Source organism: Monodelphis domestica, chromosome 1 (genome assembly GCF_027887165.1).
Source record: "Monodelphis domestica isolate mMonDom1 chromosome 1, mMonDom1.pri, whole genome shotgun sequence".
Taxonomy (NCBI): domain Eukaryota; kingdom Metazoa; phylum Chordata; class Mammalia; order Didelphimorphia; family Didelphidae; genus Monodelphis; species Monodelphis domestica.
In genome coordinates this window covers 354,865,081-354,884,632 of record NC_077227.1, presented here as the reverse complement: position 1 = coordinate 354,884,632, position 19,552 = coordinate 354,865,081, and the positions used below count along the sequence as shown (strand labels likewise).

Sequence of the window (19,552 nt, the reverse complement as noted above, 5' to 3'; positions counted from 1 at the left end):
GAGATGGCATTAGTAAATCTTTCAATACAGTGCCATCATGATAGTAGGTGCTTAAAAATGCTTATGTCCCTCCTTCCCTTCCTCTTTCCTTTGTTCTTTCCATCCTTTGTTTCTTCCTTCTGTTTTTCCTTCTCCCCTTCCATCTTCCCTCTTCCCCTCCCTTCCTTTCTCCCATCCTTCCTCCCTCTCTCTCGTCCCTACCATCCCTCCCTCCTTCCATCCCTTCCTTTGCTCTTTCCTTTGTTCATTCCTTCATTCCTTTGTTACTTCCTTTGTTCCTCCCATCCTTCCTTCCTCCCTCTCTTCCCTATCTCCCCTCCCTCCTTTCATCTCTTCCTTTGATCCTTCTTTCCTTCCTTTTCTTCCTCAAGAAGCTTCAGTTGCTTTTCTATTACATCTATAATAAATATGAACTCCTCTGATTAGCATTCAAGATCTTCAGTTTGCCTCTAGATTTTCTTTCAGACATGGTTCACATTAGTTTCCCTCATGTACTCTATGCTCCAGCCAAACTGTCCTATTTTATATTCTCCATACATGACCTTTTATCTTTTTCACATTCAGAACACTCCCTCTCTCCTTCACCTTGCCTCTTGGAATCCCTCCTTTCTAGCTTATATACAACAAGAAGTCTTTCCTAATCTCAGTTGATCAAGCTTTTTCTCCATCTCCTTATTACTTTGTATTTACTTGTTTATCTTGCATATTATACAGTGGGTGTTTAATAAATACTTCTTGTGGGGGCAGCTGGGTAGCTCAGTGGATTGAGAGCCAGGCCTAGAGACGGGAGGTCCTGGGTTCAAATCTGGCCTCAGACACTTCCTAGCTGTATGACCCTGGGCAAGTCACTTAACCCCCATTGCCTAGCCCTTACCACTCTTCTGCCTTTGAACCAATACACAATATTGATTCCAAGATGGAAGGTAAGGGTTTAAAAATTAAAAAAAAAAAAACAACAAATAAATACTTCTTGCAAGAAAATGAATTGAATGCAGGATAGTGGGGACTTGACATGAAAGCAGTTCCTATGAAAAGACTTGGGTTTTTTTTTGGTAGCCTGCAAGCTTTAATCAAATCTATTATCTAATAGTGTGAGATGGGAGCCTAAAAACATGTGTGCATGGGGCAGAGAAACCTAGTGTTCAAAATAAAGGAAAGACAGAAAGAAGGCAAAAAATAAGGAAGGAAAAATGAAGGATGGAAAGAAAAAACAAGGAAAATTGTTCTCTGTCTTAACAAACTGTAATGTCTAGCGACTGGGAAAGTGAGGGACTTGAAACCACATCACATATGCAGCAGTGTGTTGCCAACTCTTGGGAGCTGGTTGTTAAATTTTCATTGTTGGCATTGACACCTTGAGAATGGGCAAAGACTTTGCATCAAAGCTTGCTTTACTTTTTTGCTGAATATACCTAGACTTAAGATGATGTTGAATCTGTTCATAATGGAGATTAAATTTGAAAGTATGTTTTGAGTACTTTCCTCAACCCCACAAGAAGCCGGTTGTCAAACATTTACTATATATACCACCACATAAAAGGATCTGTTGAAGAACCTTGGATTGCTTCATCTGGACAAGAGAAAACTTAAGGATAATAGTTGTCTATCAATATTTCAAGGCCAGTCACATGAAATAGGGATTAGATTTGATTTGTTTGGTCCCAGAGGGGAGAACTAAGATCAATTTGGGGAAATCAGGGAGAAGAAGAATTTGACTTCAAAGAAAGGAAATCCTGTGCCCCCTCCCCCAAAGAAAACCACAACCTAACTCCTTAAAAATGAGAACTGTCCATATCTGGAAGAGGCTGCTTCAGTACATATATGTAGTGTGTTCCCTGTCCCCAGAATGTCTTCAAGAAGAGACTGGCCTAGCTGTGTGACCCTGGGCAAGTCACTTGACCCCCATTGCCTAGCCCTTACCACTCTTCTGCCTTGGAGCCAATACACAGTATTGACTCCAAGATGGAAGGTAAGGGTTTACAAATAAATAAATAAAAAAAAAGAAGATACTGGATGCTGCTTGTTGGGAATGTTGTAGAGGGATTCCTGCTATGAGATGCCATGATGTTATCAGTTCCCTTCCTATGTAGTGACTTCTTAAATCCTCTGGGTGGCATCCTGGGACTGAAAACACTTTCTACAAGCCTAGAAAAGAATACAGATATTATTAATAATAATCACTAAAACTAATGTACATATTCAGCTGTATAAAGTTTATTTTTTTAACCTTTACCTTCTGTTTTAGAATCAATACTGTGTATTGGTTCCAAGGCAGAAGAGTGGTAAGGGCTAGGCAATGGGGGTCAAGTGACTTGCCCAGGGTTACACAGCTAGGAAGTGTCTGAGGCTAAATTTGAACCTAGGACCTCCCATCTCTAGGTCTGGCTCTCAAACCACTGAGCTACCCAGCTGCCCCCTGTATAAAGTTTATAGAACATCATAATGACCTTGAGGCAGTTGCTAGAATAACCCCATTTTGCAGAGGAGGAAACTGAGACTTTGAGAAATCATTTGTCCAGCATCATATAGTACTAGTAAGTATGGAAGCAGATATTCAAATCCAGATCTTCTTACTCTAAGCCAGTGTAATTCTTAATTAGGAAATATAGTTCTTCAAGGATTAAATAAGCTGCCTGAATAGGCATTGAGTTCCCCACAACTGGAGGTATTCAGATGGAAGCTATGTAACTGCTTGTTGGCTGATGGTGTTTTATACAATGTGGGTTTCCATTTCTACACCTGGCTGACTCCTTTCTTATCCATCTTTCTCCCTGATTCCTAACTCCTCTCATCCTGACAGTTAGGAGAACTTGTTCCCTTTTTTTTACTTGACTCTATAGCTGTAGTTGGGAAGTTGGGTGTGGAGACCTTCCTAATATACTTTATATAACTCCAAAATATACGAAATGATTTTGTTTTTATATAACTAAATGTATCCTGATTATACCACTTCACCTCATCCAATTCAATTCCAATTCCTTATAACAAAGAATAAAAAAGGAAAAAAAACAGTTGAAGGAAGCTAACCAGCATATTATAGACATTAGGATAAGCAACGTTTCACACCCTAATCTTCCACCTTTGTAAAAGAGGAAGAGATGTATTTGTTCTGCTTTCCTCTGGGACTGATCTGGGTCATCTTGACTTCTGGTCTTAGAAGAACCACATGCTAACATAGCCTGTGTTCTACTGCATTTGTATTTATTTTGTTAAATAGTTCCCCTCCCTATTACATCTGAACCTGGCTCCCATCACTGGGGAATGTTGCAGTCACAATGGGCCAAGTAGGACAAATGTCTGACACTTCTGGTATAGAAGACCCAGCTTCAAGTCCAGGTTTAATCATCTACTGGTTATATGACTTCATGGCTAGCACTAATATAGCATTTTAAGATTTGAAAAGAATATTGCAAGGATCATTACATTTTATTCTCACAATACTCCTAGAAGGTAGGTGCTATATCCCCATTTTACAGATAGAGAAACAGAATCAGACAGTGATTAAGTGACTTGTCCAGAGTCCCACAGCTAGGACTCAATTCAGGTTTTCCAGACTCCAGGGCAGGTTAAGTGAATTAGTTACTGCAGCTCCACACCTGTGTCAGGTAATCTGTCTTTAGGCAAATTACTTCCACTCTCTGAATCTTATTCCCTTTGCATCTGAAATTGGCACAATAGTATTTATGCTATCTATCTTATAGATTGGGAGTGGTGATAATCAACGGATATAATGGATATAAAGCCCTAAGACACATGAAATTAACTACCAGTAGCATCATTCCTCCACTGACTGGGCTGTCCTAATTCTTGTCTTTTTTTTTTAAACCTTCCATCTTGGAATCAATACTGTGTATTGGTTCCAAGGCAGAAGAGTGGTAAGGACTAGGCAATGGGGTTAAGTGACTTGCCCAGGGTCACACAGCTAGGACATATCTGAGGCCATATTTGAACCCAGGACCTCATCTCTTATGGCACCTAGCTGCCCCAGTTTTTGTTTAAATGGTATTGAAACTATCCTTGGGAGAGAACTAAAGCTCAGGCTTTTAGAGTGGCATCCTGAGTACACCAAGCCACAAGGAGTTCCGGCAGCATCAGACAAAGCAAGACAACAAGCACTTACTAAACCATTACTAGATGGCAGGCACTGTGCTTCAAGTGCTGGGGATACAAATACAAGCAAAAAGAAAGAATCTGCCCTCATAGGGTTTACATTCTAATGGGGGAAGGCAACACAACAGGCAGCTGAAAAGCAAAGGGAAAGTGAAGGTCCTGACTGGGGGCACAGCTGAGAGAGCAAAGGCTGGCCAGCGTGGATTTCTCTCCAAAATTGCCCCCCTCCTCCCCGGGAGAAACTTACCTATGGGCAAAGAGGGTTGGCATGGCAGATAGATCTTACAAGTCAGAAGCACACCCCAGAGGATCCCTTCAGATGGACACATAAACCACCATGGACAGCACCGAGGCAGGCTAGCTGAGCCAACACTACTATACCCTTTCCCTACTCTGAATGTCTTTCCCTTGATATGGCTAAACATGCTCTATTTTGTTAACTGTCAAATTGAAAAAGAGCGTCTCTTTTCTTTTCATCTTGAACAGGGAGTGCCAGCTTGACCTGGTCAGCCTTGGTTCATTTGTCTTTCTCAGGTACATAAGAGTGAACTCTATTTTCATTATTGTTTTGCAAATATTTATTAAGCAGTGAATACTGGGGAGGGGAGGATAAGAATAATTGGATCACCCTGTCTTTGTGACCTCTTCTTCTATTTACACCCGAGCCCACTGAGGACAGAGGACACCAAGAGCCTTGTGACCAAAGTGAGATATTTGAATCGGCCATAACAGAGTCTGGATTGGGGAAGGCTGGTGCAGGCGAGGAAAGCACTGGCCTGGCAGTGAGAAAATGTGAATTTCAGTTCCAGCTTTGAATCTGAATCACAACGCCACTTTCCCTCTCTGGGGCTCAATTTCTGCCTCTGTAAAATGAGGGGGAGGGAGTTGGGTGGCAGACTGGATGGTTTTGGAATCAGGAACACTCTGCATTTAAATCCTGAGGGAGCTTAATGATCATCTAATAATAATCATGAACATTTATATAATTAAATTAAATTATATGTTATCTATATAAATTATTTATGTAACTTTAAGGTTTACAAAGTGCTTTACACAGATTATCTCACTTCATCCTTAAAAAAACCCAACTCCCAATCCTTGAGGTAAGTGCTCTTATTATCCTCATTTTACATATGAGGAAACTGAGTCTGAGAGAGGTGAAATGACTTGTTCAGGATCCCACAGTTAGTAGATGACCGAGGTTCAAGAGACTACATAATTTTATAGTTCATTTGCACTGTTTGAGCCCAGAATGTTTGGGGATGCTGCCATCTTGTGGTTTTCTTCCATAATAACATTCCGCTAGTCTCAGAATTTCCATTGTTCCCTAGGTAGAGAAAATATGGTGGGGTGGAGAGATGAGGAAAAGGTTCCTGTCACAATCTTCTCCCTCCTCCTCATGGTTATTACACAGATGAGGCTTATTTCTGGCACCCAGAAGGGAGAGGGGGAGAATAGGCCAGAATTAGTCAAATGGACGGGTAATTAATAGAGCAAGTGCATTGTGGGTGGCTCCAGGGTCTGCAGGCATCTGGCTCAGTGCCCTGGTTGCTAGCCTAGAGTCAGGGATAGAAGCCCCCTTCCTGGCTGGGACCCACATGCAATTAGGCTAGGTGAAGATTCCTGTGAGAGGGAGAAAAGCCAGATCCCTGAGCTCCAGAGATAGAGAAAAGGGCAAGATGGATGTTTGATTTTCTCCTTCTAGCTACTCTGTCCATGGTCCCTATTAGGGGTGTAACCTGGACAAGACAGTCAGTTCACTGAACCTTGCTTTCCTTATGTGTAAAATGAGGGCATTGGAAAGGAGATGACCTTTTTGTCTTTTCTGACTCCATATATGATCCCTGGATACCTTTTTGCCCTCTTCTTTTCCTTTTTTTTTCTCTGTACCTTCTTTCTTTCTTTCTGTTTTCCTTTAATCATTGAGGGCAAGGGCTTTGCCATTTGTAGATAGCCTGGACATCTCCAAGCCCCTTAAAGGTACTGAAGAATTCTGGGGGAGGAGTGAAATGCAATTGCCTGCTCTTCAGCCCAAAGGTACACATACATATACAAATATCACAACATGTTAAAGATATGCACAAAACACATACATATATATACACACATATATGCATGTACTCTGTGCAAACACATACACATATATTCACATACACATACATATGTGTATTATTTCCCTCTTTATCACCCCCCACCCCCATAGAATGTAAGCTCCTTGAACATAGGCTTCTATTTCTGGACATATGGAGTACTTACTCTATGCATCAAAATATAATTTATTATTCATTTAGTTCTAGAAACATGGAAATATGATAAAAGAGCGTGTTATTATTATTATTATTATTATTTTATTCCCAGTTAGCTTAGCTCTTCCCTCTCCTCCCCACACCATAAAAAGTATCACCTGACAAAAAGATACATATATATGGAATGCGTAAATAGCATATTTACATATACTTATATATAATATCATGTCATTATATTAAAATTGTATCATATATAAATGTGTATACAATGTATAAATAGAAAAATGAGACACTATATATATACTATATTTTTATATTATATATAGCAAATATATGTATATTATATAGTATGCATACTATATTGCATATGGTATATAGTAAATATATGTGTATATGATGTCTTTCATGTTTCTATTTTTCAGTTCATTTTCTGGAGGTGAACATTCACAAGTCATTCTTCAAATATTCATTCTGTGTCTATATATAAGGTTTTCTTGGTTCTAGCCATTTTGCTTTTCATTACTTCTTTTTAAAAATTTAAGAAAATTATTTTTAAGAAATTAAGAAAAATTAAGAAATTTTGAAGTATACTTTATATATATTTATACATGCAAATATATCTATAAATAAAATATATTTTAAGAATATCAGCCTGCTCGTCATTTTTTAAGGTGCAGTAGTATTTCATCACAATCAGTGCCACAATTTGTCTAGCTGATCCCAATTAATGGGCATTCCCTCAATTTCCAGTTCTTTACCCCCCAAAAGAGAGTCACTAAAGCTTTTTTGGAATGTATAGGTTTTTTTGCTTTTTAACTGATTTTCTTAGGAAACAGAACCAGCAATGCTAGGTCTAAGGGTACATACAATTTATAACTCTCTGGGCATAATTTTCTGGGAATTTTCAAACTCTTAATATCCCAGGATTAAATATTTATTTTGGCCCATTGCAGTGAACAAGAAGGATGGAGGCTGGCAAAATGATTCCTGAAGTCACTGAGGCCAAGAGAGCATAAGTGACTTGTCCAAGATTTCTGGGGTAGCAAATGACACATTCAGAAATTTAACCCAGGCCTCCTGAGTCCAAACACAGTACACTTACCATTGTGTTCTACTCATAACCACAAGGAGACTGGATTTGGAAGCCTGGGAAGGCCAGATCTGGTGGTGTAGTTCTGGAAGTGTTTCATAGTCTTAATGGTGGTTGAAGACTAGGTTGCCACTATCCATTCATCAAATATGTATTAAGCACTTATTATGTTCAAAATCCTGTGCTTAATGTAGATGACATAAAAAGATGAGTGAGACAAGGAGACAGTCAGACAGACAGACAGATACAGAGACACAGAGACAGAGAGGCACACAGAGAGAGACACCCACAGAGACACAAGAGACACAGAGACAGACACACATACAGAACAAGCAGACATAATCATGATACTTTGTTTTCTCTGCCTCAAGTTTCTTATCATTCTAGTCTATCCTATACAAGGCTGACAAAATGATTTTCCTTAAATTCAGAACTGACCATTTCACTGCCCTACGCAGTCAGTTCCAGGGGTTCCCTATTGCTTCCAGGATAGAATATAAACTCTGTTTAATTTTAGAAGCCCTTCACAACTTGACCCCAGTCTATCTTTCCAGTCCCATTGGACATTACTCTTCTCTCACTTTGCAGTCCAGTCACACTGTCCTCTGCTTTGCACACACAATTCTCATCTCCTGTCTTGGTGCCTGTATTGACCATTCATTCCCAATGCCTAAAATGCATTCCTTTTCCCTCTTCACTTCCTAGAATCCCTTTCTTCCTTCAAAATACAGCTTAAGGTCCATTTTCTACATAAAGTCTTTCCTGATCCCCCCAAATACAAATTTCTCCCTTTTCCAACTTGTATTCAATTATGTTGTGCTTTCCCTCTAATTTAACCTGAATATACTTATGTATGTATTTTTTGTTTGTCTTCCTTATTAGGATATAAGCCCCTTTTGAGTCAACATTCTTTCATTCCTAAAAACAAAACAAAACAAAAAACCTTCCCTTCCCTCTTAGAATCAATACTATATATTGGTTCCAAAGCAGAAGAGTGGTAACCTCTCATTAGGCAGTGGGGGTTAGGTGACTTGCCCAGGGTCATACAACTAGGAGGTGTCTGATGCTAAATTTGAACCTAGGACTTCTCACTTCCAGGACTGGAGACACTTCTGCAGAGCCACTTCACTGCCCCTCATTCATTGTTTTTATAGTTCTAGGTCTTTTGCAATGCCTGGCACATAATAGACTTAAAAGTTTTTCCTTGATAGATCAATGTGGTCTTTCCCTCTCAGGTGGGGAAGATTTGAACCCCCTTATGCATTCTCATCCCTTGTCAACTTTCTCTTCCTGTAAACCTTTCTCAGAGTCTTTGCCTAACATTCCAGGGGACTTCCTTTAGATTATTCTGGCTGCCCATCACTTATCTCTCTCTCTCTCTCTTACTACCTGACGAACCTACCTCTTTTTTCTGATCATTTCTCTCATGATGTCATTTACACAGCTCCTCCTGTAAAATTCTTTATTGATGATATGTTTTTGTCTGCTCATCCACTTGGCTCTTCATTGTCCTTCTGGTGACCTATGACTTATCATTCTTTATAGATGGTGGTATTTCATAACTCACATTTATACCACATTTCTAGAAGAATATTGATGTTAAAAGGCTAGGTCTTTCTTAGCTGCTCTGATCTAGACAATGATCCAAAACAATTCCAAAAGATTTATGATGAAAAATACCATTTACCTACAGAGAGAGCAAGCTGATGAACTCAGAGTGCAAATAGAAGGGTACATTAAAAAAAAGAATAGAATTATGTTTCAGGGAGAAATGTGGGATCATTGGAAACACTACATAATTTCCCAAAGGCCACTGAGGTTACTTTTCTTCTTTTCAATTCTGGGCCATTTGTCTAGTCCCTGAAACTGTGATACAAAACAAAATACGACAAAGTGTTTAAGAGCTGAAAACAGAATTCCTCACTCCAGAAAGCTTTTTTTGACTGGGGGAATCAGGGAGTTAGAATCAATTGAATTTAGTAAGCATTCATTAAACACCTACTATGGGTAAGGCACTGGGTATACAAAACAAAAAATGAAATAGTTCCTGCCCTCAAGGAGCTTACTTTCTGCTGGGAGTGGTGGGAAGGAATAAATTCTTGAGGAGATTTTGTCATTATATCTCCATTGTATTATATCTCCGAAACAAGAGCAGCTAAGTCTTAAAGCATAGAGCTTGGCACATATTAAGTACTTAATAAAGGCTCATTCATTCATTCTTCTAAGGAAGATTGGAGTTCCCAGAAGCAAAGGAGAAGAGGGAAAACATTCCAGGTCTAGGGCACAGCCAGTGCAAAGGCAGACACGAGAGGTATGATGTTATGTAGGTATGTATTAGTATGACAGCCAATACACTTGTTTGCCTAGAATGGAAAGCATATGTGAGGAAGAAAGATATCATCAGCTTGGAAAAAATCTGGAGCTTGATTGTGAAGGGTTTTAAATGTCACACAGGGTCATAGCTTCTCAGAGCTGGATGGAATGTCAGAAGTCTTCCCATCTAAAACACCTGCAGGATGAATGACCTTAACAATATCCTCATTTTGTAATTTATTATTTGATTCTAGAAGCAATAGGGAGCCATCAGGCTTTGTTGAATAGGATAGTAACTTATGTGATCTATACTTTAGGAAAATCATCTTAGTAGTTGTGTGGAGGATGGAGTAGGGTAGGGGGAGTCCTGAAGGAAAGAGACCAAATATTCTCCTTGGATTTATAGAGGAAGAAAATAAGGCTCACAGCAGAGATGACTTGACTTTCCCAAGTACACTCGCTAAATTAATGGTACATCCAGGACTAGAACTGACTTGTCTTGTCTATTTGCCCAATGGCCTTGAATTGCTTTGATGAATGCTATAGAGAATGAAGAATTGCCATGGATACTTGAGAGGGAAAGGAAAGTGGTGGAAACAATGCTAGAGGAATAGGAGTGGCTTTCTCCAACAATGAGGAGAATTTCAGCCAGTAGCTGGTTTCCATGGTAATAACTCACATTTAATAATTACAAAGTGTTCTCTGTTATCTAATTTTATTCTCACAATAGACCTTGGAGGCAAGTAGGGTGAGGATAATCATCCCCATTTTACAGATGAGACACCAAGGCCTGGATAGGCTAAATGACTTGTTCAAAGTTATATAGCTAACAAGTGTCAGAGTTGGGGATTGAACCCAAGTTTTCTGACTTCTAATCTAATGTTCTTTTCCCTGCATAACATTCTCTCCTGAAATCCCTGCCTGTTCCTACTGGGCTTATATCTGATTCATGATTTCACAGAAACATCCCAGCTCAGGCCAAATATTTACAGGACTAATGGGATGCAGAGAAAGTGGGAGCAAAGTGGGAAAGTGCCTGTGGAGGGTTTATATTTAAATAGGACATTCTTTAAGTTAGCTATGCCTTTTAGCAAGGACATAGCTCTCTGTTTACCTTCATTATCTACTCCCACTCCCAATTAATTATAATTTGAGAGGGAGACTGGAGTAAATTAAAATAAATTAATGGAATTTGTTGATTCTTTTGTGTAGCTGGCAGCTAAATACCCTGGCAGCTCTGAATCAAATGGGCATGTTTGGGAAGGGGTGCAGTTTGGATGAAAGAGTTTATTAAATCATCATTACCCACTTCTTTATTCTTGAGATTAATAAATCAATCAACAAATATTTATTAAGTGTCTACTAAATGCTAGGCACTGCACTAAACAGTGAACATAAAAAAAAGAGGCAAAAGACAGTCCCTGTCCTCAAGAAACTTACATGTAAATGGAAGGACAACATACAGACAAATATATACAAAGCAAACTATGTACAGAATAAACAGGAAATAATTAACAGATGGAAAACACTAGAATTAGGAGGGGCTGAGGAAAGCTTCCAGTAAAAGATGGCATTTGAGTTCAGACTTCAAAGAAACCCAGGGAGGCCAGTAGTTGGAGTGGAGGAGGAATGGTGTTCCTGGCATAGGGTTAAGCACCAGAGAAGGAACAGGCAGAAGAGCTACTGAGCCTTGGAGACCATGTTGCTTCATCTCAGTCACTACAGAGTGCTTTAGAGGGCATCAATAATTTGCTCACCAGCAAAGTCTTACATGATACTAAGAAAGTTCATCTGACCAAAGCAGGGACCAGAAATTTAGGGACTGTTCTCCCTTTTCACCTCTGACTCTTAGCTTTCCTTGTTTCCTTAGGATGTAGTATCGATCCCAGTTTCAGCAAGAAGTCTTTCCTGGTCTCCCCTCCCCATCCATTGCCTTCCTCCTGAGATTATCTTCCATTTCCTCTGTACATCTTGTATGCATATAGCTGTTTGCATGTTGTCTGTTTTTAAAATGAGAGCCCCATGAAGGTATACTCTGAATTTCTGCATTTCTTTGTATCTTCAGTATTTAGTGTAATGTTTGGCACAGAGCAGGCACTTAATAAATGCTTATGGCATTGAATTAAATTAGAATATGAGTTGTGAAGGCAGGGACTGTGTTTTTGTATTTCTTTGTATTCCAAATATTTACTACAGTAGATGGAACATAGTAGCCATTTAATAAATACTTGGTAATACTGATGATGACAAGGAACAGATATTAGGAAAGCTGGAATTGGGGTTAAACATGGCAGAAACATATGAATGGGAACAGGATGCAGGAGCTACTACAGTTGCTATTGAATTTGCATCCTGAGAATTCATAGGATCTCAGAGCTGGAAAGAGATCTTGAAGGGTTTGTAGTCCAATCTGTACTTAAAGAAAACATTCTCTTTATGATACTTAACAAATTCATCAAACCTCTACCTAAACACATTCTTTGTGTTTGTAGGTACTGATTCAGTTCATTCTCTTGGTGGACAGCTCTAAGCTTCAGGACTTCATACTGACCTGAAACCTGCTTCTCTATAGCTTCCTTCCATTAGTCCCAGATCTTACTGTGTTAGAAAAACAAATCTAAACTCACTTCCACATGACAGTTTTCAAGTATTTAAAGAAAGCTATTATGAGTTTTCGAAATTTTCTATTTTCCTTTTTTTTTTAAAGTAAGAGGATGGAGCCAAATCTACTGGGCATCAATTGATAAAAAGAAGGCAGGAGTTGCAATCATGATATCTGACAAAGCCAAAGTAAAAATAAATCTAGTTAAAAGAGATAGGGAAGGTAATAACATCCTGATAAAAGGCAGTATAGACAACGAGGATATATCTGTACTCAACATGTATGCACCAAATGGCATAGCATCCAAATTTCTAAAAGAGAAACTAGAGGGGCTCAAGTATGAAATAGACAGAAAAACTATACTAGTGGGAGACCTGAACCTTCCTCTATCTGAACTAGATAAATCAAACCAAAAAAATAAATAAGAAAGAGGTAAGGGAAATGAATGAAAGCTTAGAAAAATTAGAGTTAGTAGACATGTGGAGAAAAATAAATAGGGACAAAAAGGAATCCACCTTTTCAGCAGCACATGGTACATTCACAAAAATTGACCATGTATTAGGGCATAAAAACATTGCAAACAAGTGCAAAAGGGCAGAAATAATAAATACAACCCTCTCAGATCATAATGCAATGAAAATAATAATTAGGAATGTAAAATTGAGATTTGAACTCTGGACTCCATTCCCCAGGAGTCCTTGCTAGCTCCCAGAATGCCCTCTAATCTCACCGAATTCTCAAATGGGCCGGGAGCAAAATGATTATTTAGAGGGTCTCCGCCCACAGCAGGCCCTCTTCTCTTCCTGGCTCCACTGGCAAACAGAGGGGTCTCATGATATGAGTGAAAGTTGGGTGGGCCTCATGGCCCATCTAGCATGTGCTTTTCTTACTTGTATATTCTTTAATCATTAATCTTCAATAAACCTCTAAAAATATAATACTCCTTGCAGAGAGAAACTAATTCCTTCCTGTCTCAGTTTCCTAAAATTTTAATTTTTACAGTTGGCAATTATAACCCCCAGCCTTCCCACATTTCTAAATATGTGAATGGAAGTTGGGGCAGTTAATCTCAGGGCATTTGTACCCCTAAAAAGGCCTCCAAAAAAGGAGCACCCCTTTATTTATACTCTTCAGTTCACTATTTTACTTCCACCAGAATGATATATAGATTTCTTCATGATGTTCTAAACCCAAGATGAGTTTTACTTTGTTTAAAAATATGTTTATTACCAAGGTTGAAAGCTTGCTACGTTTGTAAAAATTGTGACAATTATCCATCAATTCATAGGCTTTTAAATGTCATACAATAACTTATGTAAAATATGATAGTGTGTTTGTTTGCTATTGTAATTAATTGGGCCCTGATTCAAGGGCCTGTTATAGATTTATTTTTCTTTTTACTTAGAATTTTTACACATAAGACTTTGATAGTCTATATTTTCATCCAGAGTTTTTTCTTTTTATTTGGATTTTTCTGATATCTTTTTAATATCTCTTGCCAATTGATTCATATACCTCATACCTCAGCCATGCATCCCTAAGTGATCCTGTTTTTTTAATCACCCTCTTAATGGGGGGAATGAAAAAAATATCATTATTTAAATTGCAAAGTTTAAATTCCTTTTGAGAAGAATTTTAGGTAAAGAAAGATGCTACTTCTCTGAATCCAGAACTGAACTGTTGGAGAAGACACAGAAGTCTCCAGATCACAAGCTGCACAAAAATGAACTTTAGGTGTAGTTGATTGAACATTTATTTGTATCTATACTTTCATGCCAAAGGGGACTGCCCCCTAACTGGCTTTTTGTCTGTCAATGCATCCAGCAGTTATTGGTTTTGTTCTTTTTTTCCTCTTATCCTCAAATTATTGTAATCTTTAAATTGATTATGTTTTTATGATCCTTTGGGGAAGTCCTTTTTCCCAGAGGATCAAACGGGGGTGGGGGGGGAATGTAAAATTGAGATTTGAACTCTGGACTCCATTCCCCAGGAGTCCTTGCTAGCTCCCAGAATACCCTCTAATCTCACTGAATTCTCAAATGAGCTGGGAGCAAAATGATTATTTAGAGGGTCTCCGCCCACAGCAGGCCCTCTTCTCTTCCTGGCTCCACTGGCAAACAGATGGGTCTCATGATGTGAGTGAAAGTTGGATGGGCCTCACGGCCCACCTAGCATGTGCTTTTCTTGCTTGTACATTCTTTAATCATTAATCTTCAATAAACCTCTAAAAATATAATACTCCTTGCAGAGAGAAACTAATTCCTTCCTGCCTCAGTTTCCTAAATTTTTAATCTTTAAAGTAAGGGTACATGGAGAGGTAAATCAAAAATTAATTGGAAATTAAACAATATGATTCTCCAAAACCGGTTAAAGAACAAATCATAGAAACAATTAATAACTTCATTGAAGAAAATGACAATGATGAGACATCCTTTCAAAAACTAATGGGATGCAGCCAAAGCAGTACTCAGAGGAAAATTTATATCCTTGAGTTCATATATTAACAAATTAATAAGGGCAGAGGTCAATGAATTGGGCATGCAAATTTAAAAAAAACTAGAAAGCGAACAAATTAAAAATCCTCATATGAAGACTAAATTAGAGATCCTAAAAATCAAAGGAGAAATTAATAAAATTGAAAGTCAAAGAACTCTTGATTTAATAAATAAGACTAGAAGCTGGTACTTTGGAAAAACAAATAAAATAGACAAAGTACTAGTCAGTCTAATTTAAAAAAGGAAAGAAAAAAAACAAATTGACAGTATCCAAGATGAAAAGGGAGACCTCACCTCTAATGAAGAGGAAATCAAGGCAATCATTAAAAACTACTATGCCCAATTATATGACAACAAATATGGCAATCTAGGTTAAATGGATGAATACTTACAAAAATATAAATTGCCTAGACTAACAGAGGAAGAAATAAATTACCTAAACAACCCCATATCAGAAAAAGAAATTGAACAAGCCATCAAAGAACTCCCTAAGAAAAAATCCCCAGGTCCAGATGGATTCACAAATGAATTCTATCAAACATTCAAAGAACAACTAATCCCAATATTATACAAACTATTTGACAGAATAAGCCAAGAAGGAGTTCTACCAAATTCATTTTACGACACAAACATGGTACTGATCCCAAAGCCAGGCAGGTCAAAAACAGAGAAAGAAAACTATAGGCCAATCTCCCTAATGAATATAGATGCAAAAATCTTAAATGGGATACTAGCAAAAAGACTCCAGAAAGTCATCACAAGGGTTATTTACTATGATCAGGTAGGATTCATACCAGGAATGCAAGGATGGTTCAACATTAGGAAAACTATCCACATAATTGACCATATTAACAAGCAAACTGACAAAAATCACATCATTATCTCAATAGATGCAGAAAAAGCCTCTGATAAAATACAACACCCATTCCTATTGAAAACACTAGAAAGTATAGGAATAGAAGGGCCTTTCCTAAAAATAATAAACAGTATATATCTGAAACCATCAGCAAACATCATCTGCAATGGGGATAAACTAGAAGCCTTTCCAATAAGATCAGGAGTCAAACAAGGATGCCCATTATCACCTTTATTATTTAATATTGTACTAGAAACACTAGCAGTAGCAATTAGAGAAGAAAAAGTAATTGAAGGTATTAAAATTAGCATTGAGGAGACCAAGCTGTCACTCTTTGCAGATGATATGATGATTTACTTAAAGAATCCTAGGGAATCAACCAAAAAGCTGGTCGAAATAATCAACAACTTTAGAAAAGTTGCAGGATACAAAATAAATCCACATAAGTCATCAGCATTTCTATATATCTCCAACCCAGTTCAGCAGCAAGAATTAGAAAGACAAATTCCATTTAAAGTCACCTGAGACAATTAAAAATACTTAGGAGTCTATCTGCCGAGACAAACACAGGAACTATATGAACACAACTACAAAACACTCTCCACACAATTAAAACTAGATCTAAACAATTGGAAAAACATTGATTGCTCATGGGTGGGACGAGCTAACATAATAAAAATGACCATCCTACCCAAACTTATCTATTTAGTGCCATACCCATTGAACTACCAAAAAACTATTTTACTGAATTAGAGAAAACCATAACAAAGTTCATTTGGAAGAAGAAAGGATCAAGGATATCCAGGGAAATAATGAAAAAAAAATACAAAGGAAGGTAGCCTTGCAGTCCCAGATCTCAAACTATATTACAAAGCAGTGGTCATCAAAACAATTTGGTACTGGCTAAGAGACAGAAAGGAGGATCAGTGGAATAGACTTGGGGTAAATGACCTCAGCAAGACAGTCTATGACAAACCCAAAGAACCCAACTTTTGGGACAAAAAGCCACTATTTGATTAAAACTGCTGGGAAAATCAGAAGACAGTGTGGGAGAGATTAGGTTTGGATCAACACCTCACACCCCACACCAAGATAAACTCAGAATGGGTGAATGACTTGAATATAAAGAAGGAAACTATAAGTAATTTAGGTGAACACAGAATAGTATACATTTCAGACCTTTGGGAAGGGAAAGATTTTAAAACCAAGCAAGACTTAGAAAGTCACAAAATGTAAAATAAATAATTTTGTCTACATCAAATTAAAAAGTTTTTGTACAAACAAACCCAATGTAACTAAAATTAGAAGGGAAGCAACAAATTGGGAAACAATCTTCATAAGAAAAACCTCTGACAAAGGTCTAATTACTCATATTTTTAAAGAGCTAAACCAGTTATACAAAAAATCAAGCCATTCTCCAATTGAAAAATGGGCAAGGGACATGAATAGGCAATTTTCAGTTAAAGAAATCAAAACTATTAATAAGCATATGAAAAAGTGTTCTAAATCTCTTATAATCAGAGAGATGCAAATCAGAACAACTCTGAAGTATCACCTCACACCTAGTAGATTGGCCAATGTGACAGCAAAGGAAAGTAATGAATGCTGGAGGGGATGTGACAAAGTAGGGACATTAATTCATTGCTGGTGGGGTTGTGAATTGATCCAACCATTCTGGAGGGCAATTTGGAACTATGCCCAAAGGGCTATAAAAGACTGTCTGCCCTTTGATCTAGCCATTGCACTGCTGGGTTTGTACCCCAAAGAGATAATAAGGAAAAGGACTTGTATAAGGATATTATATATGTTATATATAATATACATGTATATATTATATATAAGAATCATAGCTGCGCTCTTTGTGTTGGCCAAAAATTGGAAAATGGGGGGTGCTGCCCTTTAATTGGGGAATGGCTGAACAAATTGTGGTATCTGTTGGTGATGGAATACTATTGTGCTCAAAGGAATAATAAAGTGGAGGAATTCCATGGGAACTGGAACAACCTCCAGGAAGTGATGCAGAGTGAGAGGAGCAGAACCAGGAGAAGATTGTACACAGAGACTGATACAGTGTGGAACAATCGAATGTAATGGACTTTTCCATTAGTGGCAATGCAGTGACCCTGAACAACTCAGAGGAACCTATGAGAAAAACCATTACCCACATCCAGAGGAAACACTATGGGAGTAAAAGCACCAAAGAAAAACAACTGCTTGAATACATAGGTTAAAGGCATATTGTTGGGGATGTAGACTCTAAATGAACATCCTAGTATAAACAATAATATGGAAATGGGTTCTGATCAAGGACACATGTAATACCCAATGAAATTGCATGTTGGCTGCAGGAAGAGTGGGTGGAGGGGAAGGAGGGAAATAATGTGAGTATTGTAACCAAGGAATAATGTTCTAAATTGACTAAATAAACTTATTCAAATGGAAAAATAAAAAACTTATGCTTCTGTCTATTGGCTCCAAGGCAGAAGAGTGGTAAAGGCTAGACAATGGGGGTCAAGTGACTTTCCCAGGGTCACAAAGCTGGGAAGTGTCTGAGGCCAGATTTGAACCCAGGACCTCCCGTCTCTAGGCCTGACTCTCAATCCACTGAGCCACCCAGCTGCCCCCAAATTTTCTATTTTCTAAAACATCTCCAGTTCCTTTAACCAATCTTGATGCCTTCTTCTGGATTAGTTCCATTTTGTTAATATTTCTCCTAAAATATGGTGTTTCAGAAACTGACCAGGAAAGATTATGTTTGCATTTTAACCTCCTTTGTTCTGTATACTCTGCTTCTATTAGTGCACTCTAAGGTTGCATTTGGTTTTGTGACTGTCATGTGACATTAAATCTCTGGCTTTTATGAACTTTATACTGAGGATTTGGTGGCAGTTCCCCTCCTCTTTAATAAGTATTTTATTTCCCCCCAATTACATGTAAAAGAAATTTGTTGTAAAATTTTATTTGTTTTTATTTTTAATTAATTTATTTATTTAGAATATTTTTCCATGGTTACATGACTCATGTTTTTCCCTACCCCTCTTTCCCTGCCTCTCCCTAGTAAGCTAGTAAGCAATTCCACTGGGTTATGCATATATCATTGTTCAAAACCTGTTTCCATATCATTCATATTTGCAATAGAGTGATCATTTAACACCAAAACCCTAATCATATCCCCATCAAACCACATAATCATTCATATGTTTTTCTTCTGTGTTTCTACACCCACAGTTCTTTCTCTGAATGTGTTCTTTCTCATAAGTTCCTCTGCATTATCCTGAATCATTGAATTGCTACTAGTAGAAAATTCTGTTACATTTGATTGTTCCACAATGTTTCAGTTTCTATGTACAATATTTTTCTGGTTCTGCTCATTTTGCTCTGCATTAATTCCCGGAGGTCTTTCCAGTTCACATAGTTCATTATTCCTTTCAGCATAATAGTATTCTATCACCATCAGATACCACAATTTGTTCAACCATTCCCCAATCAAGGGACACCCCTTTATTTTCCAATTTTTTCCATCACAAAGAGCATGGCTGTAAATATTTTTATTTTTTATATATTTATATATACAAGTCTTTTTCCTTATTATTTCTTTGGGGTACAATCATAGCAGTGGTATGGATCACAGGGCATGCATTTTTTTTTAGATTTTATTAAATTAGATGATTTAGAATATTTTTCCATGGTTACAAAACTCATGTTCTTTCCTTCCCCTGCCCCCACCCCCTTCCCGTATCTGACATGCAATTCCACTGGGTTTAACATGTGTCACTGATCAAGACCCATTTCCATATTATTAATATATTAATTAATAACATTATTATAACATTAATTTTA

General features: G+C 37.8%; 1 long non-coding RNA gene across 1 annotated transcript in view; it reads right to left on the bottom strand.

Annotated features, from left to right (window-relative positions):
• Positions 1-256: 256 nt before the first annotated feature.
• Positions 257-19,552, bottom strand: part of LOC130456378 (uncharacterized) — a 33,473-nt gene continuing 14,177 nt past the window's right edge. Inside the window, exons 2-3 of the long non-coding RNA XR_008915147.1 lie at positions 2,011-2,145; positions 257-1,570 (exon numbers count right to left, since the gene is read on the bottom strand). This is a non-coding gene — a long non-coding RNA (uncharacterized LOC130456378). The remainder of the gene's footprint in view (positions 1,571-2,010; positions 2,146-19,552) is intronic.